Below are 17,408 nucleotides of genomic sequence, written 5' to 3' on the forward strand. Positions count from 1 at the left end.
GTTCACCAACTATTTAAAGTGACACTACCCAATTCCTTTACACTACACTGCCAGACTGTATAAGATCAGACTCTTCAGCCCCAAAGAATCATGAATCCCCAACTCTCTGCTTATGAAACAAAAACACACAAGCCGTTCATACTGCACTAGGCACATCGGACTAGGGCTGAGAGCTAAACCTCATGTCTCAGTGAGGATATTTGCTGTCTTTATTCTGTGCTGTTGGTGAAGGCCTTATAGTGGCCCACTCCACCCCCAGGGCTGTCTCCATAGCTACTCGGGCATTTTGGTTCCTGCCTGCTGTGGTTTCTATCCTGCTAATTTAACCAACTCTCTCTGTATCTCCTGATGCTGAGTCTCTGCCCTGAGACCCTCCTTTCTGTGCAGTTCCACAATGGCTGGTTCTCTGCCCCCTGCACTTTTCTATCTGCCTCCTCCCCACTCTCCTTTAACTGACCTCTGACTTGCCTATAAAACCACCATTTGCAGAATAGTGAAGATCTGTTTTCATATCTTTTCACCTTGCAGGCCCTTACACCTCCCTACACCAGTTGGGAAGGCCCCTGCACTGGAGCAGCAAGAAAAATATTTGGTGTAACAGAGAACCAGGACCCCCAGTATCCATTATACCCAAGGTGTCCATAAGAAGTCAGAGCCCTGTTCAGATATAATTGGGAAATAGTCTAAAGTTCACATGTGAACTCTGTGTGACAGATATTGCAGCCACATGTGGCATTTAGAGTACTGTCAAATTAACTCTATGAATGTTCTGTATATTTTTGTACCCCCTTTATAAATAGGATCTATACGTGCTATGTGTAACTTTGTGGGCTCAGGATTGTAATATATTCCATGGGGGAGGGTACCCCGTCTCCTCCAGGATTTACAAACCATGGGGGATTGTTTCTTCTGGGACAGCTAACAGCTCCAGAGAGGTACTACCCCTAGGGAAAATTGCTTAAACTAGTTCAGACCAGGTCCCAGAAGCCAAAGAGAACACAGGCTTTTGGTACAAACCCTTGAGGCCTGGGATCTTGGGCTAGAAACCGACAGGATCTGTTAACCAACAGGGCAAACCCTTAGAGAAAGGTTTGAAAGACTTTGGACCCTACTAGAGCATCCCATGTGCCAGCTGAGAATCGTTTGGGATAAGTGTAATGTGTTCAGACCTTCAGTTGGTTTATGCTAATTTTACTCAGTCAAGCTTTTGTCCTTTAAGTTCTCTGCTTTGAATGAGCTGTTTGGTTACTGGTAACTGCTGGCATATGCTGTTCATAGCTCTGAGAGAGAAAACAAAGCACAAGTGCTAGACTTCGATCAGGCCTACTGGGAAAACCACAGTGAATTGCAAAGGGCCTGTAATCCTAAAACCCCAGTGTGGAGGGAGAGGGACATGGGTCCCTTTCTGTCCAGAGAGAGGCGACAGTTGAAGGCCTGAGGCTGAAGGGGATATTCCTGGAGCAGGCCACAGAGGGAGTCAGAGGTGAAGTTACCCCAAGCCTGTAACTCTCTGCACACATAGACATGTCTACGGCACTGCCTGGGTATGGGGTGTTCACTTCCAACAGAGGGAACTGTCTTACTGTGAGTCTTCCTGCTGAATTAATGCCACTCCCAGCCCCTCGCCAATTTAATTTCCATTTTTCATTGTACATTTCACAGCACAATTCACAGTGACTGGACCTGACCGTCCAATCACTGCCTCCCTAGGTGGGGAGGCCGTCCTGCCCTGCCACCTCTCCCCCAGGGTGAGTGCTGAGAACATGGAGGTGAGATGGTTCTGATCCCAGTTCTCTGCAGTTGTGCACCTGTACCATGATGGGCAGGATCAGTTTGGAGAGCAGATGCCGGAATATCGACGAAGAACTGAGCTCTTGAAAGATGACATCACCAATGGGAGCGTTTCCCTGAGAATACGCGATATCCAACCCTCTGACGATGGGCAGTACAAGTGTTTTTTTCAGTCTAATGTCTCTTACAAAGAAGCTTTACTGGAACTACAGGTGGCAGGTCAGTAACTTGTTCTGATACTTTGATGTCTTCAAGAGGGTAATAAGTGGAGTCAGAGGGTTCATTGTGAGATGATACCTGATTTTTCTCATTATAGTTGGACAGTAGCTCTGCTCTGGTTAAGGCTGATTCTAGTTTACTGTTTAATGGCTGTTTTTTTCCTTAGGGCTCTAAAATCCAGACATATACTCAGCTTGTCTTGAAAATTGCTGCAACACATTGGAGTCTGGGCTAGGGTTAGTGGACTAAATTTGAGGTCATTAGAGCAAGGAATTAATGAGATACACAAACACAAATAAAAAGTCAGGTGATATTAACATGTTGTGGTTATTACAACTTTTTTGTGCACACCTGGGGCCAAACAATGGCTGATCTTCCCCACACTGATGCCACCAGCTGGGATTGATCTTGGCAGGTGTCTGGTGCCCACAGGGTAACAGTGGTTGATGCACAGGGGCCAGTATCCCAGAGCCTGGTATAAGAGTGAGAGAGTTGAGGAATTTCCACCCCCCCATTCCCCAGGACAGGTGAAGGCAGGAGGCCTGATGCCTGAAGGTGCTGCCAGAGAGACCAGAAGGGGACAGGTGCAGTAGCATAGCTGTGGGGGGAGGAGGTGTAGCAGCCACCCCCCCTGAGCACATTATGCAAAAGTGGCACCTTAGGCACTGACTCTGTGGGTGCTCCGGGGCTGGAGCACCCATGGGGAAAATTTGGTGGGTCCCGTCCCCTGGCCCCAGCTCATCTCTGCTCCGCTTCCTCCCCTGAATGCTCTGCCCTGCTTCTCCCCCCTCGCCGCCATTTCCCACGAATCAGCTGTTCATGCAGGAAGCCTGAGAGGACGGAGAAGCGGTGAAGCGGCTTGGCGCTCAGGCTTAGTGAGGCGGAGACAGAGCCGAGGTGATCTGGGGTGTGTGCAGGGGAACCGTTCCCTGTCCCAGCTCACCTACCTCCCTTCCGCCTCCCGGGGCCTGAGCGCGAAGCTGCTGCTTGCTTCTGAGCCCTTCCACACTTCCCGCATGAACAGCTCATTCGCGGGAAGCGGGGGGGCTGTGAGCTCAGCCTGACCCGGTGCTCCAGGTGCAGCACGGCGGCGTGGCCTCCAGCGGAGCCTTGCGGCTGTAGCACCGCCAGCCACCTCCAGGCAGCACGGTAAAGGGGTGTGGATTGAATGGGGCAGGAGCGTGGGAGGGGGTTGAATGGGGCAGGGGTCCCAAGAGAGCAGTCAGGAAGGGGTTGGATGGGGTGGCGGGGGCAGTCAGGGGAAGGGGTTCCGGGGGTGGTCAGGGGACCGAGAGCAGGGGAGGTTGGAGGGGGCAGGGGTCCCAGGGGCCATCAGGAATGAGAGGAGGGGTTGGATGGGGCGGCGGCGGCGGGGCAGTCAGGGAAGGGGTTCCGGGGTGGTCAGGGGACAGAGAGAAGGGTGGTTGGATGGGGCAGGGGTCCCAGGGGGTCCCTCAAGCATGAGAGGAGGGGGTGGATGGGGCGGCGGGGGGCAGTCAGGGGACAGGGAAGGGGAGAGGATGGGTTGGGGTCCCGGGGAGGGGCGTCAAGGAAAGTGGGGGGGTTGGATAATTGACAGTGCAACCACGGGAGAGCCTGATCTGTGTACCTGTGCGGGAGAGCCTGCTCTGCTGTACTGCTGGGGAACATGCCTGGAGGGGATTGGTCATGGGGACAGTCCCAGCCCTGCAACCGCACCCACTGGCAGCTTCCTCTGGTAGCAGAAGTGGGGCTGTGTGGCCCCCAAGCAGAGACATGGGTGAGCTCTGTCCACCAAGATGAACCCTGGATCTGCTGGGTCAGCCCTTAGCCTATAGCAGTGGTTCTCAAACTTTTGTACTGGTGACCACTTTCACATAGCAACCCTCTGAGTGCAACTCCCCCTTATAAATTAAAAACACTTCTTAATATACTTAACCTCATTATAAATGCTGGATGCAAAGCAGGGTTTGGGGTGGAGGCTGACAGCTCACAACCCCCATGCAGTAACCTTGTGACCCCCAGGTTGAGAACCCCTGGCCTATAGCACCAGCTGGCCTCTGCTAAGGTTGCAACAATGATCTATACAGTCACAGTTTATGGCAGTAACATCACACCCTCCTCTTGAACTTACTGCCAGAGTCGTGAACACTGCCCATGACAGAGGCAGTACATGTAAAATCCCTGTTTGTATCTGGTCACACACCCTCCCAATACCTTTAAACCCTATGATGTCATTCATAGGTGTCCTAGCAAAGTTCTGGGTTTCTGGTCTATGGGAGCCTGAAAACATGCTGGGGTGCAGTATTGCTAACAGTATGCAGGTAGCTACATTGGTTAAAGTGTAGGAGTTTTGGCATTTAGCCACCAATGCCATGAGGTGGTGTGCCTCAGTTTCCCCTGCCACACAGCAGCGTAGGCCTGTTATGCTTTTGCTGCTGTGCCAAACTTCCAGCCTGTTTACAGGTATAGGCTGAAAAGTAACATGCTTGTGGGGCTGTCTTCTCACCGTCCCTAGCATGTACAAAAGTTTTTTTTCCACAAATCAGGTATGTCCCATATTTTTAAAGGGTTGACCCCTAGTATTAACTCCTGTGTCTTGACCCCCAGATGATGTAGCAAAAGACGCAAGATTAACAGCAAATCTACGGTGGACAGGGTCTGTTCCCACAATTTAGCTTGTTTAGTGTCTATTGCATTTCCCAATTCCTTTGTGTACCATGGTAGATGCTCTGATACAGATTCTTTTGCCCCTTTGGAGAAGGCATTCAATTCAGATGTGTGTTTGAGGGTTTGGCAAGGAAAGGGTGCACTGCAATCATGCTTGTCCTCGGCCCCTCCCTCGGGGATTTCTTTGGATTGGAACCCACCCCCTTGTGAAGCTACCCAAATGCAAAGCTTTCCCCCCCCAGCCTGGAAGAGACTGTTATCTTCTACAAGGGTACCAGGAATAACATTCTTTAATGGAGTGCTTTGGATTGGTGAGATCTCCGTTACTCTCCACTCTCTGCTCCCTACAGGTCAGCTGGGTGGACTCTCTCCTCCAGGAGATCTAAACCCCAGTCTTTCGTTAAAACCTGATCCACAGGAGAGGGGTCTGGCATTTTAGATGCAGATTTTTTACCCTCCTTCTGGGAAAAAGCCTCCCTACAAAAGGTGGGTGGACCCCCTCACCTTCTGTCTGGACGTCCCTCTCTGGGCTCCCCTCTGGGTCAGACACTCCTGTGTCCCCCAAAAGGGAAGGTGATCCTGGTCTAGCTGTGGGCTCACAGCTACCAGCTATGACAGACCCTTCACTGGCCAGCAAAATCCCCTCCCCCTTTCTCTCAGTTATGGCGTGCTTCCAGCTACAGAGTCCTTGGGGTCTGTTCCCACCTCAGCAGACACCAGGACCCCAACTTCCATCTCCCAGGTACATGTCTGTGCACCTCAGGGAAGAACCTGTCCCCTGCTGACTTGCAACTTCCTAGCAGTCAGCAGCTGGGAAGGCCTCCCTGTTACAAGGTGGAATATCCCCCTGCTCCAGGACAGGACAGGACTTGGCTCTATGCAGCCCCTCCTGCAGGGACTTGCCTGGAGCCCCAGGGCTACAGGAACTACTTTCTGACCGCTCCTTCCCCCAAAGCTGCATTTTCTACCGTTACAGAGGAATTAGAGACACTCTCTTATTTCCCCAGCAGAACATGGGGCTGGCTCACCAGGGCTGGCTCCAGACCCCAGCGCACCAAGCGCGTGCTTGGGGCAGCAGGCCGCGGGGGAGGGGGGGGCGCTCTGCCTGTCACCGGGAGGGCGGCAGGCAGCTCCAGTGGACCTCCTGCAGGCGTGCCTGTGGAGGGTCCGGAGGTCCGTGGCTCCGGTGGACCTGCTGCAGGCGTGCCTGCAGATGCTCCACCGGAGCCGCGGGACCAGCGGACCCTCCGCAGGCATGCCTGCAGGAGGTCCACTGGAGCCACGGGACCGGTAACTGCCAGAGCGCCCCCCGCGGCATGCCGCCGTGCTTGGGGCGGTGAAATTACTAGAGCCGCCCCTGGACTTCACCCTCCCTTCTGAAGCTTTCAGCACAAGATTCCTTCTTGCTGCTAACCAACCCTGGGACAGATTTTGCCACATCAAAGAAATCATCCACCAGCAGAAATGGTGCAAAGTTGTGTGCCATTGCTACAACAATCAGCTCAGCCTGCAAATCACCAGTTTCCATGTGTACCTTATCTAAAGGTGCAAGGACTTTGTAACCTCCCATCAGTTCTAATTCTGTGTTTATGAAAGGGAGAACCAGTCCCTTGTCTCTGCTCAGGAAACTGCAGGATTATGTAGCGGCCCCCAATGATTGGTAGAGAATATGACGAACATGTAGGTAAGCTAAAACAGTAGTAAATGAGAGGCAGAGTTGTCTGGTGGATAGCTCAGTGCACTGAGTGTCAAGGGACAGAGGTTCTAGTCTTGCCTTCACTACTGAGCTGTGTATGGACTTGGGCAAGTCTCTGTGCCTTTGTTTCCTCTCTCACCCTCTGTCCATCTTTCCTATTTAGACTGTAAACTCTTCAGGGCACTGACTGTCTCCTATGATGTGTGTATGGTGCCCAACACATCTGGGCCCCAGTCTCAGCTGGGACCTCTAATTGCTATTGTAAAACAATCACAGCCAGTAACTCTGATACACTTGTACTTAAAACCCTTCCAGTCACTCACTCCCATCCACAGCACAATAACTATCAGCTATGGGTAACCTGAGCTGCCAATCACGGTCACGACTTTATATTATACAGAATTCACTTTATTACCACAACAAGGTCATTCCCTTGTGTAATGTACATGTAACCAACCAAACCTTGGTTACACAAGTACCTGCTATAATTCCATGTTACTGCAGGAAGAGTGAGCAGGTTCAGTCTGGTCTGACAGTGGAACTCCCACCTGTGAATAAAAACACATGAGATAAAAATGCACATTTGGATGGTTATGGACACCTGTACCCTGAGTTGCTCCAGTCTGGAATAAAGACACCACAGTTTAGTAAAGCTGCTGAAACTGAAACAATCCTTAGGTTTATAAGAAGACAATCTGAGGATTAACTGAGACTCCCCATTGTTGTGTATTTGGTTGTCATGGTTTTTGTTGCTATGGCAACTGAGTTAGATTATTAGGGGATAGCTCAGCCTGTTTCGGCCGGCTGGGTTAGCTCTATGTCTGTAAATAAAATGGTAGTTTTGTTAGCTGTCTGCTCCAGGGCCGCCCGGGGGGGGGGGGGGGGGCAAAGGGGGCAATTTGCCCCGGGCCCTGGGCTCCGCAGGGGCCCCCAAGAGAACAGCTAAGGCTCCCGCCTCCGCCCCTCTCCTGGAGCCCTAGCACATCATGTCTCCGCCGGGGCCCCTGAGCCCCGCCCCGCTCAGAGCCGCGTGGTGAGGGGGCGGGGCTGGGAGCTCCGGGCTGAGCTCAGCTGCCTCCGCTCGGCGTGGAGCCCACACCCCCGCCCCCCCACCGCTCGGCTCTGAGCGGGATGGAGCTCAGGTCCCGCCAGACACACGCTGCAGCTGTCGGGCGAGGCGCTGAGACTCCGGGTGAGGAGGGAGCCAGGGGTAAGAGGCTGGGGCTGGGGCTGGGGCCGGGGGTGGGGGTTGGCTAAGGGGTAGGGAGTCCTGGGGACACTCAGGGCACAGGGAGGGGGAAGCGGTCAGGGGGCAGGGAATGAGGGGGGTTGGATTGTGGATGTTCTGGGGGGGGTGGATAGGGTCAGGGCCGCCCAGAGGGGGCGGGGCAAGAGGGCGTAGGAGTGTCTTTGTTCCCGGAGAGGAAGGACCCCCCAGTGGCGAATTACCGCCGAAGCAGGACCCGCCGCTGACGTGCAGCCCGGTCTTCGGCAGTAATTCGGCGGCGGGGGGCCCTTCCGTTCCGGGACCCGCCGCCGAAGTGCCCCAAAGACCCGAGGTGGGGACGCCCCCCGCCGCAGAATTGCCGCCGAAGACCGGGCTGCACTTCGGCGGCGGGTCCCGCTTTGGCGGTAATTCGGTAATCCTCTGGGCGGCCCTGGTCTGCTTTCTGGCCTCAAGTGATTTCTTCCTAAACTGGCTGCCCCCAAGGATATAACAAGTGGCGACGATGGATGGGATCCCGGTGCTGCTCCAGTAACAGAAGGAAGTAGAAGTCAAGGTGTTGCCGGCTCAAAGAGCCCGAGGCGGAGCAACAGCAGGGTTCGTTGCCCGGTGTGCGTCGCACTAATTATCACACCAGGGTGGAGAAGCAAAACCAGGTTTATTTGGGCCCCAAATATGGTGCCAGGGAGAAAAGCATTCTCAAATCCTGCACACCCGCGCGCAGGCGGGATCCCAGCATTTATACCCCCCTTGTTTGTGTAAGCCTTTTGTTCGGTTTTCCCCCTCACCCCTCCCTTCCCAGCAGCAGTTATTTAAAACATTACATTTCAGCGTGTTAGAAAACGTTCTCATCCATAAGCTTATCTGTTGGCCTTCACAGAACACAGACTGGAAGAGTATGGCCTACGAGTTCGCAAAGACAAGTGTGAATTCTTCAAGCCCTCTGTTGAATATTTGGGACACATCATTGATTCTGCAGGTCTTCATAAGGCCCCTGCAAAAGTTAAAGCTATTGTGGAGGCTCCCCCACCTGGAAATGTAAGCCAGCTGCGCTCGTTTTTAGGACTACTGAACTATTATGGAAAGTTCATCTCACAGTTAGCCCCACTGCTAAAACCACTTCATGAGCTCCTTGGGCAGAACAAGGCCTGGAAGTGGACTGTGATGTTGCATTTAACAAAGCTAAGGATGCATTGCTAAATTCTGAAGTTCTAACGCACTTTGATCCGTCCTTACCCCTGCAATTGGCCTGCGATGCCTCTCCTTATGGAGTGGGAGCAGTCGTGTCACATATTATGCCTTCGGGAGAAGAGAGACCTAATTGCTTTTGCTTCACACACTCTAAGCAAAGCAGAAACTAACTATGCCCAAATCGAACATGAGGCATTAGGAATTGTTTTTGGAATTTGGAAATTTCATCAGTACCTGTTTGGGTGAAAGTTTACTCTTCTCACAGACCATCGACCTCTGATGTCAATTTTTGGACCCTACACAGGCATTCCCCCATTAGCTGCTAGTCGTATGAAATGTTGGGCATTGTTACTTTCAGCACACACATATGAAATCAAATATCGGAAATCCACTCTGCACAGCAATGCAGATGGCCTCTCAAGGTTGCCTTTGCCAGTCAAACATCAAGATAGTGCCCAAAAGGAAATCTTCTACTTTGAACAGGTAGAGAATACACCCATCACTGCTACTCAGATAAAGAAGGCAACTCGCGTTGACCCAGTATTGTCCCAAGTTATGGACCTGGTGATGCATGGAAAATCTCAACAAACCTCTCCGGTCTCACCCGACCTTGTTACCTACATGTCCAGGAGGACGGAGTTATCGGTCCAATCTGGTTGTTTGTTGTGGGGGAGACGTGTCATTATTCCACCACCATTGAGATCACAGATGTTAGAACAGCTCCATTCCAGTCACTGTGGAATAGTGCGCATGAAGGAAATTGCACAAAGCTCTTTTTGGTGGCCTGGATTGGACAGTGCTATTGAAGAGAAGGCAAAAGCTTGTATGTCATGTCAGAGTGTGAGGAATGCACCCCAGTGGGCACCCCTACACCCATGGGACTGGCCTGAAAACCCGTGGCAACATATTCACGTTGACTTCGCTGGCCCCCTTGAAGGAAGCATGTTCTTGGTGGCAGTAGATGCCCATTCTAAATGGCCAGAAGTCTCTATAATGCAGGCCACTACTGCAGAGAGTACTATCCAAAAACTACGAGGACTCTTTAGTCGTTTTGGTCTGCCAGAACAACTTGTGAGCGACAACGGATCGCAGTTCATCTCTCAGGAATTTCAAAATTTTATGAAGGCAAATGGGATACACCACATCACGTCAGCACCATATCATCCATCCACCAACGGATTAGCTGAAAGATTTGTGCAGACAATGAAACACGCTTTGACATCAGCAAGGGGACAACACTCCATTCAAAAGCATCTGGATACCTTCTTACTTTCCTACAGAAACACACCTCATGCTACGACCCAGGCATCCCTGGCCTTTCTAATGATGGGACGACAGCTGCGCACTTGCTTTGATCTGCTGAAACCTTCTGAACCCCAACAAATTGCGCAACATCAGCAGCAATATCAAGTCATCAGACGGGCACCCAGAGCAAAAGACCGAACCTTTAGCCCGGGACAGCCAGTTTTGGCTCGGAATTATACTTCCAGAGCTAAATGGGTCCCTGCCACAATCATCACTCAAACAGGACCTGTTTCCTACACAGTCCGGACTGCAGAGAATCTTACCTGGTGGCAACATGTAGATCAGCTGTTGCCAGGTCATGCCAGTCCTCAGGACACATCTGCAGTTGAGGGGTCTGACTTCACCTCTCCTAGTGAGACATCGAATCACGAATCACCTGTTCCTGACTGTTCTCCTCCATTACTGCCGCCGGCTGAGATACCCCTTTGCCCAGCATGAGCTGATACCACCTCCTCACCCGTTCGTGCTGCGGACCCTGAGCCCATGGTACTTTCAGGTGCAACAACACCAGAAGTTCGCCGTAATCCACCTAGAGACAGAAGGCCTCCTCATCGGCTGGATCTTTAGCTAGGGCGAACCCACAGTTATGGGGCAAAATAATCCCCAGGGTTTAGCTGGGAATGGAGGCAGTCTACCCTCCTTCTCTAGTCTAGTGTGTGTTTTATTTAGGGGATGTTCTTATTGGGGGGGGAGGAATATGTTGTGTATTTGGTTGTCATGGTTTTTGTTGCTATGACAACTGAGTTAGATTATTATGGGATAGCTCAGCCTGTTTCGGCCGGCTGGGTTAGCTCTATGTCTGTAAATAAAATGGTAGTTTTGTTAGCTGTCTGCTCCCTGGCCTCAAGTGATTTCTTCCTAAACCGGCTGCCCCCAAGGATATAACACTCCTAAATCTAGACACATTCTTATCATTACATATGCTGAATGTTCCAAGGTCAGACCCAGGAAGGTGAAGCCGTGTAAGCTTCTTGCCCTGAAGACAGTCTGCTCCAAGGGAGAGGAGGCTCCCCAAAATCTTGACTGGCTTTGTGGGGAGCAGTTCCAGAGCATCACCTGAGGACTCCATGACAACTGGTGTCAGAGGTGGGATATACTGCTCCCCGTGAATGGCGCTTCTTGCAGTAAGTGACTGGGGAGCAGTAAAATGAAGGGGGGATGGGGACCAGGCGTGCTGAAGGCTCAGAGAGGTACGGTTCCAGGGAGCGATTAACCTCTGGGAGTGTGTGACCAGCAGGAAGGATTGTTGGAGTAACGGGGTCCCCCTGAGGACTGCAGCGAGGAGTCTCAGGGGCGGAAGAGCCTGCCACTTGACCCTGGGAGAGAGAAGGACTTCTGCAGTGACAGGATTCCCCTGGGGATTGCAGCGAGCAGTCCCATGGGCGGAGGAGTCTGAAGCTCGACCCTGGCAAAGAGGTGGTGACCATGAGAAGGGCTGGCACATGGGGGAGCTGAGAGCACATGGGCCTCTGAGTCCAAAGCAACTTGGGAACAACGGTGTGATGGCCTATCACCATCTCTTTAAGAAGGACATTGTAATCCTGTGCACAAAGATGGGGTTACGCATTGGGAAGTTCACCAAGGCCAGATAATCTTGCAACTGGAGGACTGGGACTGCTCTAAGGAGCAGATTCCTGACCCAGAGGGGACTACAGGAGGATCTGGAAGCAGCAGGAGCAGTAGCCAGACATCCTCAAGAGTCTGGTCCCCAACTGGATGGGGGTCTTCACGATTGGGTTCCCCATCGGGGGGTTGGACACAGATGAGACTGGAGCTGAGTCCGAGAGAGCAAGAGGACCATGTGAGAGAGCAAGAGCCTGAGAAAAAGCTGCAGAAGAAGCAACAGCATGGCTTGGCGATGGTGGAGCAGAGAGGTATAGGGGGCTTCCCAGGGGGGAGTGGGGATAGACCCCAGGCTGCCAATTCTGCAGGGAACCTCAACACTAAATTGCTGCCCCTGGTTAAGGAGCGGGGGATGTGGATGCCCACCACACTGCCTTCGAGCAGGCTGGGTGATTTGGATTGGAGGACCCTGCGGAAAAGCCCCGGTATCTAGCTCCCTTGCTGGGTCCAAAGGCCATAGATGCTGTAAGCCAGATGGGTGGAGTGGTGGATAGGCTCCCACTCCTGGCCCCAGCCTATATGTTGGCATGGTGTCTCCTGGGCTCAGGCCCCTCGGACCCCCAGTGGGAGTGGAAGGTGGTGGTCAATGGGGGGGGGGGGTGACTGGGGTGGTGAGACTCTGGGACAGAGAGAACTGTTGTCAGACCCCGGGTGATGCAGCCGCAGATGCTGAGGGACTGGGAATCCTGGGTGAAGGTCCCTGGGATAAAGGCCCTCACCCTGCCTATGGCCCAGATCTCTATGCAGACACAGGAGAAGTCAGGCTGGCTGGTAGTTAAGGGTCTCCAGGATATCAGCTGTGAGGTCCTGTCATGGGATGACTGTCTCTCTTTGGCACAGGATCCAGGCCCCACTCCTGTAATGGCCAAGGATTTGAATTTGAATCCCAGGAACAAATTGGCTAAGATGGAAATGGCCAGTGAAAATGCAAATGACCTGGCTGGCAGGAGGGAGGGAAGTAGAACTGTGGGGAATCGGGAGGCAGCTGGTGGTGCCCCAGGAATCCACAAGGTTCTTCCCTGTCGAGCTGCTGTATGGGAGGAAAGTGAGGGGATGGGACCTGGAAGGGGAGGATTGGGAGGAGGAGGAGGAAGACCCCTTGGTAGATCTCTTCCCTGAGTGGGAGCCAATCTCTCCATCAGGTGTTCCCCATTCAGAGTCACTGGGAAAGCAGCCCAAAAGCTGGACATGCTGGCTTTAGATGTGATCCAGCCATTCAACACCCAACGGTCCTCACCCGTGGGGCTAGTCCCCAAGGAAGACAGGATTATTTGGTTTTGTGGGGTCTATCGGAAGCTTAAAGCCCTCACAATGTCTGATGCCTACCCCATGCCTAGGCCTGGGGAGATATTAAGCTGAGGGGGATGGAGAACTTGGCCCTGGCGTACAATAACATGTGTGTCTTTAGCCAGACCTGGGAGGAACATGTGTCCCAGATGAAGAGGGTGCTGGGCTGCCTCAAGGAGGCAGGACTGACGGTAAAAGCTGAAAAGTGCAAGGTGGAGATGATCAGAGATTGGCCCATTCCCCAGACCAAGAAACAAGTCCAGGAAGATGGGGTGCTACTGGAGGTTTGTACCCCACATTAGCCCCCTAGCTGCCCCCATCCCTGAGCTATGACCGAGCAGTGCCAGAGGGCTCTCTGTGCACTAATCCAGGGCCTGGTAAATCTGGTAATCCCAGACTTTGCCAAGCCTTTTGCAGTGTTCACCGACGCCTCAGATGCAGGGCTGGACATGGTGCTGATGCAAGCCAATGCTGAGATGGGGAGACACCTCATTGCAAGGTGAGCAAGAAACTGCTGCCTTGGGAGCAGAACTATGCAGCCTCAGAGAAGAAATGCCTGGCCATGATGCAGGCCCTTAGAAAGCTGCAGCTGAATCTGTTTGGGCGGCACTTTATTGTGTATACTGACCACTCCCCTCCGATGTGGCGGCGTCAAATGCAAGGGGCTGATGCCGAGCTGCTGGTGACAGAGACATCTGTTCAGAGGGTGGCCAAGGTCAAGATGGGGGCTCTTAACCAAGAGAGCCTGAATTGAAGCCCTCTGAACTGGAGCACTGGGAAAAGACCCAATCTCAGTTTAAACCCCACGGTATTGGGGTGGCAAAAGGGTACGGGCTGCATAAACCTTCCCACATGCAGCCTGGAAGCGCCATCAAGCACAAAAGACCTACGAGAGGGTATGAAACTGGAAGGACCTGGTGTAACTCCCACCAAAGAATGGGAGAGGTGATGGGGCATTCATGGGAATGTTGGTGGGTTTGAACTTCTCTAGGTCACCAGCTAAAGTGACCTCACTCAGTTCAGTCTCGAAGAGGGGAGAGATGTGATGAAGTGGGACTATTCTTAATGTTTCCTCTGAATACTGTGTGGGTACCTCAGTTTCCCCTATGGATTTCTTAAGTCTCCAGTGTGCATAAATGGCTGGCACTCTGTATCCTGGCAACAAATGGCTGGGGCCCTTCCCCCCTGCAAGGGAATAGCTAAAGGTGAACAAAGAGATCAGGTGATCTCCTGGCCTGGGAAAGAGACAAAGACAAGAAAGGAGGGGCTGGAGGGGGGTTCAGTTTGGAGCTGGCTGGGGATGGGAAGTAAGTGCAGACAGCGTTGTCTGGCTCGCTGGGCTCCAGAATGGACCCGGCTGAGGTGTCCCATTCTTTGTACCTACAAGCTCTGTTTTAGACCGTGTTCCTGTCGTCTAATAAACCTCTGTTTTACTGGCTGGCTAAGAGTCACGTCTGACTGCGAAGTGGGGGTGCAGGACCCTCTGGCTTCCTCAGAACCCCACCTTGGCGGACTCGCTGTGGGAAGCGCACCGAGGGGCATATGCTGAATGCTCCAAGGTCAAACCTAGGAAGGTGGAAGCTGTGTGAGCTTCTTGCCCCGAAAACAGTCTGCTCCAAGGGAGAGGAGGCTCCCCAAAGTCCTGACTGGCTTTGTGGGGAGCAGTTCCAGAGCAACAGGGCTGGGAGCTGGGGGAGCAGAGCGGGTTGGGACCAGGTTGATCTGCTTCCCACTGCCTGGGGGGATGGGCCCGGGGGGATGGTGAGTGCGGGGGGATGGGCCCGACTCCTGCTGCCGGCGCCAGGCCCCCTGCTAATCCCCTGCACTGCCCTGGGCCTCCCTGCTCTGCTGCTGCCCCCAACAGGTCCTGACCCTGCACCCTGCAGCCCTTGAGCGCAGCACCCCCCTCGTGGAGCAGCTGCTCCCCCCACAGGGAGGGGGGGTGCAGGTGCTCAGGCTGCATAGGGCACCACTGTGACAGAATAGAGAGTGGGGAAGATTGACCTGGGAATGTTGCGTGGGAGTTTTACTGATACTGTCTGCATTGGTGATGGGATATCAGGGTGTGACTTCACCTGAGGGAGGATACCTGAGCATGTAACCTGAGCCAGGACGGGGCTGGGGCCAGGTGACACCTTCTGCCCGGGAAACTGGATAAAGGCTGGAGGAGGAGCCAGGGATGGTGGTGGTTGGGTGAGACTGCTGGAGAGGGTTTCAGTTTGGAGCTGGGTGGGGAAACGGAGGGAGACCCAGGGCTGGGGTCTAGGCTCCCTGCCCCCGAGATGGACCTGACTGAGCGGGTCCTCTGTTGTATGTACCTACAAGCTCTGTTTTGGACTCTGTTCCTGTCATCTAATAAACCTTCTGTTTTACTGGCTGGCTGAGAGTCACAGTGAATCAGAGGAAGTGGGGGGTGCGGGGCTCTGACTCCCCCACACTCCATGACAACCACCATAGGTAGGGTCGGCCCTGCTCAGACCTTACAATATGGCGGCAGGAAAGGGCCTCAGACCTTACACCTGCTAGTCTCCGATTAGCTGGAATCAGTGAACTGTTTAAAAGGAACAGCCACAGAAGCACAGGGTGGGTGGGAGGGGTTACATAATTTTCACTTTAGGCCCTTTAATCTCAGTTCTGTCTGTGGCTCTTGGGCATTTCCCATGAGTCTGTCGGACCAAAGTCTTATGAGTCACGTCCCTTCTGGGAGAGGACTCCGCAGCCTGTGCTCTTCTGGTCAAGAATCCGAGCGGGAGGGCTCCAGACACCCATCCCTCTTTGTCTCTCCTTGTAGATTGTTTCCCTCTCTAGGATGGTCTGTGTGAAATTTCCAAACCATCTAAGGGCCTCTCTTCACACAGACTGACCCTGCAATAATGAAATCAGTTTGAATTCACACCTTTGGGTAAGGTACAAGACTTGCTTCAGATTAAGATAATTTTATTTCAGTTTAGCTAATAGGTAATAAAAAAAAAAAACAAGTGTGATCTGGTGTGTGAGGCGTGACCTTAATCTGGTATTCCTTTTATCTAATGTTTGTGTTTCTGTTTTGCTGAGAGCATTTCCTGGCTTTCAGAGGTATCAGTTTTCTGCTATGCACTTCTGCACTCTAGAAGGGTACAAGGCCGTGCCAAGGCAACCTGAACTCCCCTATTTGTTAATTAATGTAAGGCTTGTTTACACATACATGTGCACTGGTTTCGATGAACTAGTGCAAAGCTCTGTGTGGTCACTCCTAAATGAGTTTGGAAATGACATATTGATTTTGCTTGGGTCAATTCCTTCCTGATTTAAGAGTGTTCACACAGGGATTTGCACTTGATTAACTAAACCAATTTAACTAAACTGGAGCAAGTTTGTGCATAGAGAAGCCCCGACATTAACATTAACTTTACTGTATATCAAATAAGAATCTGACCAGATTAACTGACTAACCACACACATGGACTCACATTTGGTTATTAGTTTAATAGGAAATATCTTTTGATAACAGTGTAATAAAGCATTTGGCTCACTACTGGGCACTGCAGGATTATCACAAGTTCATTTATTTCATCTGTAGGTTTGGGCTCTGCTCCTGACATCTCTGTGGTGGGACATCAGGACAGAGGGATCCGGGTTGTTTGTCGATCATCTGGCTGGTACCCGGAGCCCAAGGCTCAGTGGAGAGATCTCCAGGGGCAGATCTTACCATCCGCCTCCGAAAAAATATCCCAAGAGGCTGATGGCCTGTTTCAAACAGAGATTGCCATTGTTATAATGGAAAAGTCCAACCAGAAAGTGTCCTGCTGTTTCAGGAATCCCCGACTCAACCAGGAGAGAGAGTCAGCGATTTCCATAGCAGGTCAGTGCCCATCTGTTTCGCACATGGATAGACTGAGACCCTGCAGACATGGGCAGAGAGTATTTATCATTGTGTCTCCTGTTTATTGGCCTGAACCTTCTAGGTGCTGAGCACGTCTTGTAAAGTTCTGAGCAACCTCAGTTCTTAAAACCCATGGCTGCCGAAACCAGCTGACTCAGGCTAAGTGGCTCAAGCTAAGGTGCTATTAAATTGTAGTTTAGATGTTCGAGCTTGAGCTGGAGACCAGACTGTGGGACACTGTAAGGTGGGGGAGTCCCAGAATTCAGGCTTCAGCCTGAGCCTGAATGTCTCCACTGCAATTAAACAGCCCCATAGCCTGATCCCATGAGCCTGAGTCTGTTGGCACGGACCAGCTGCTGGTGTCTAATTACAGTTTAGGCAACCTATGCACATGTGCCAAAGGCGGCACGCGAGCTGATTTTCAGTGGCATTCACACTGCCCGGGTCCTGGCCACTGGTCCGGGGGGCTCTGCATTTTAATTTAAGAAGTTTCATTTAAAATTAAACATTTAAAAAACCTTATTTACTTTCCATACAACAATAGTTTAGTTATATATTAT

The 17,408-nt window shown here is 52.2% G+C and overlaps 1 pseudogene; it reads left to right on the forward strand.

The window, feature by feature from the left end:
- LOC120383794 overlaps positions 1–17,408 on the forward strand; it is a 118,286-nt pseudogene that overhangs the window by 63,708 nt on the left and 37,170 nt on the right.

The sequence above is a fragment of the Mauremys reevesii genome, linkage group 15 (genome assembly GCF_016161935.1).
Source record: "Mauremys reevesii isolate NIE-2019 linkage group 15, ASM1616193v1, whole genome shotgun sequence".
NCBI classification, from domain to species: Eukaryota; Metazoa; Chordata; order Testudines; family Geoemydidae; genus Mauremys; species Mauremys reevesii.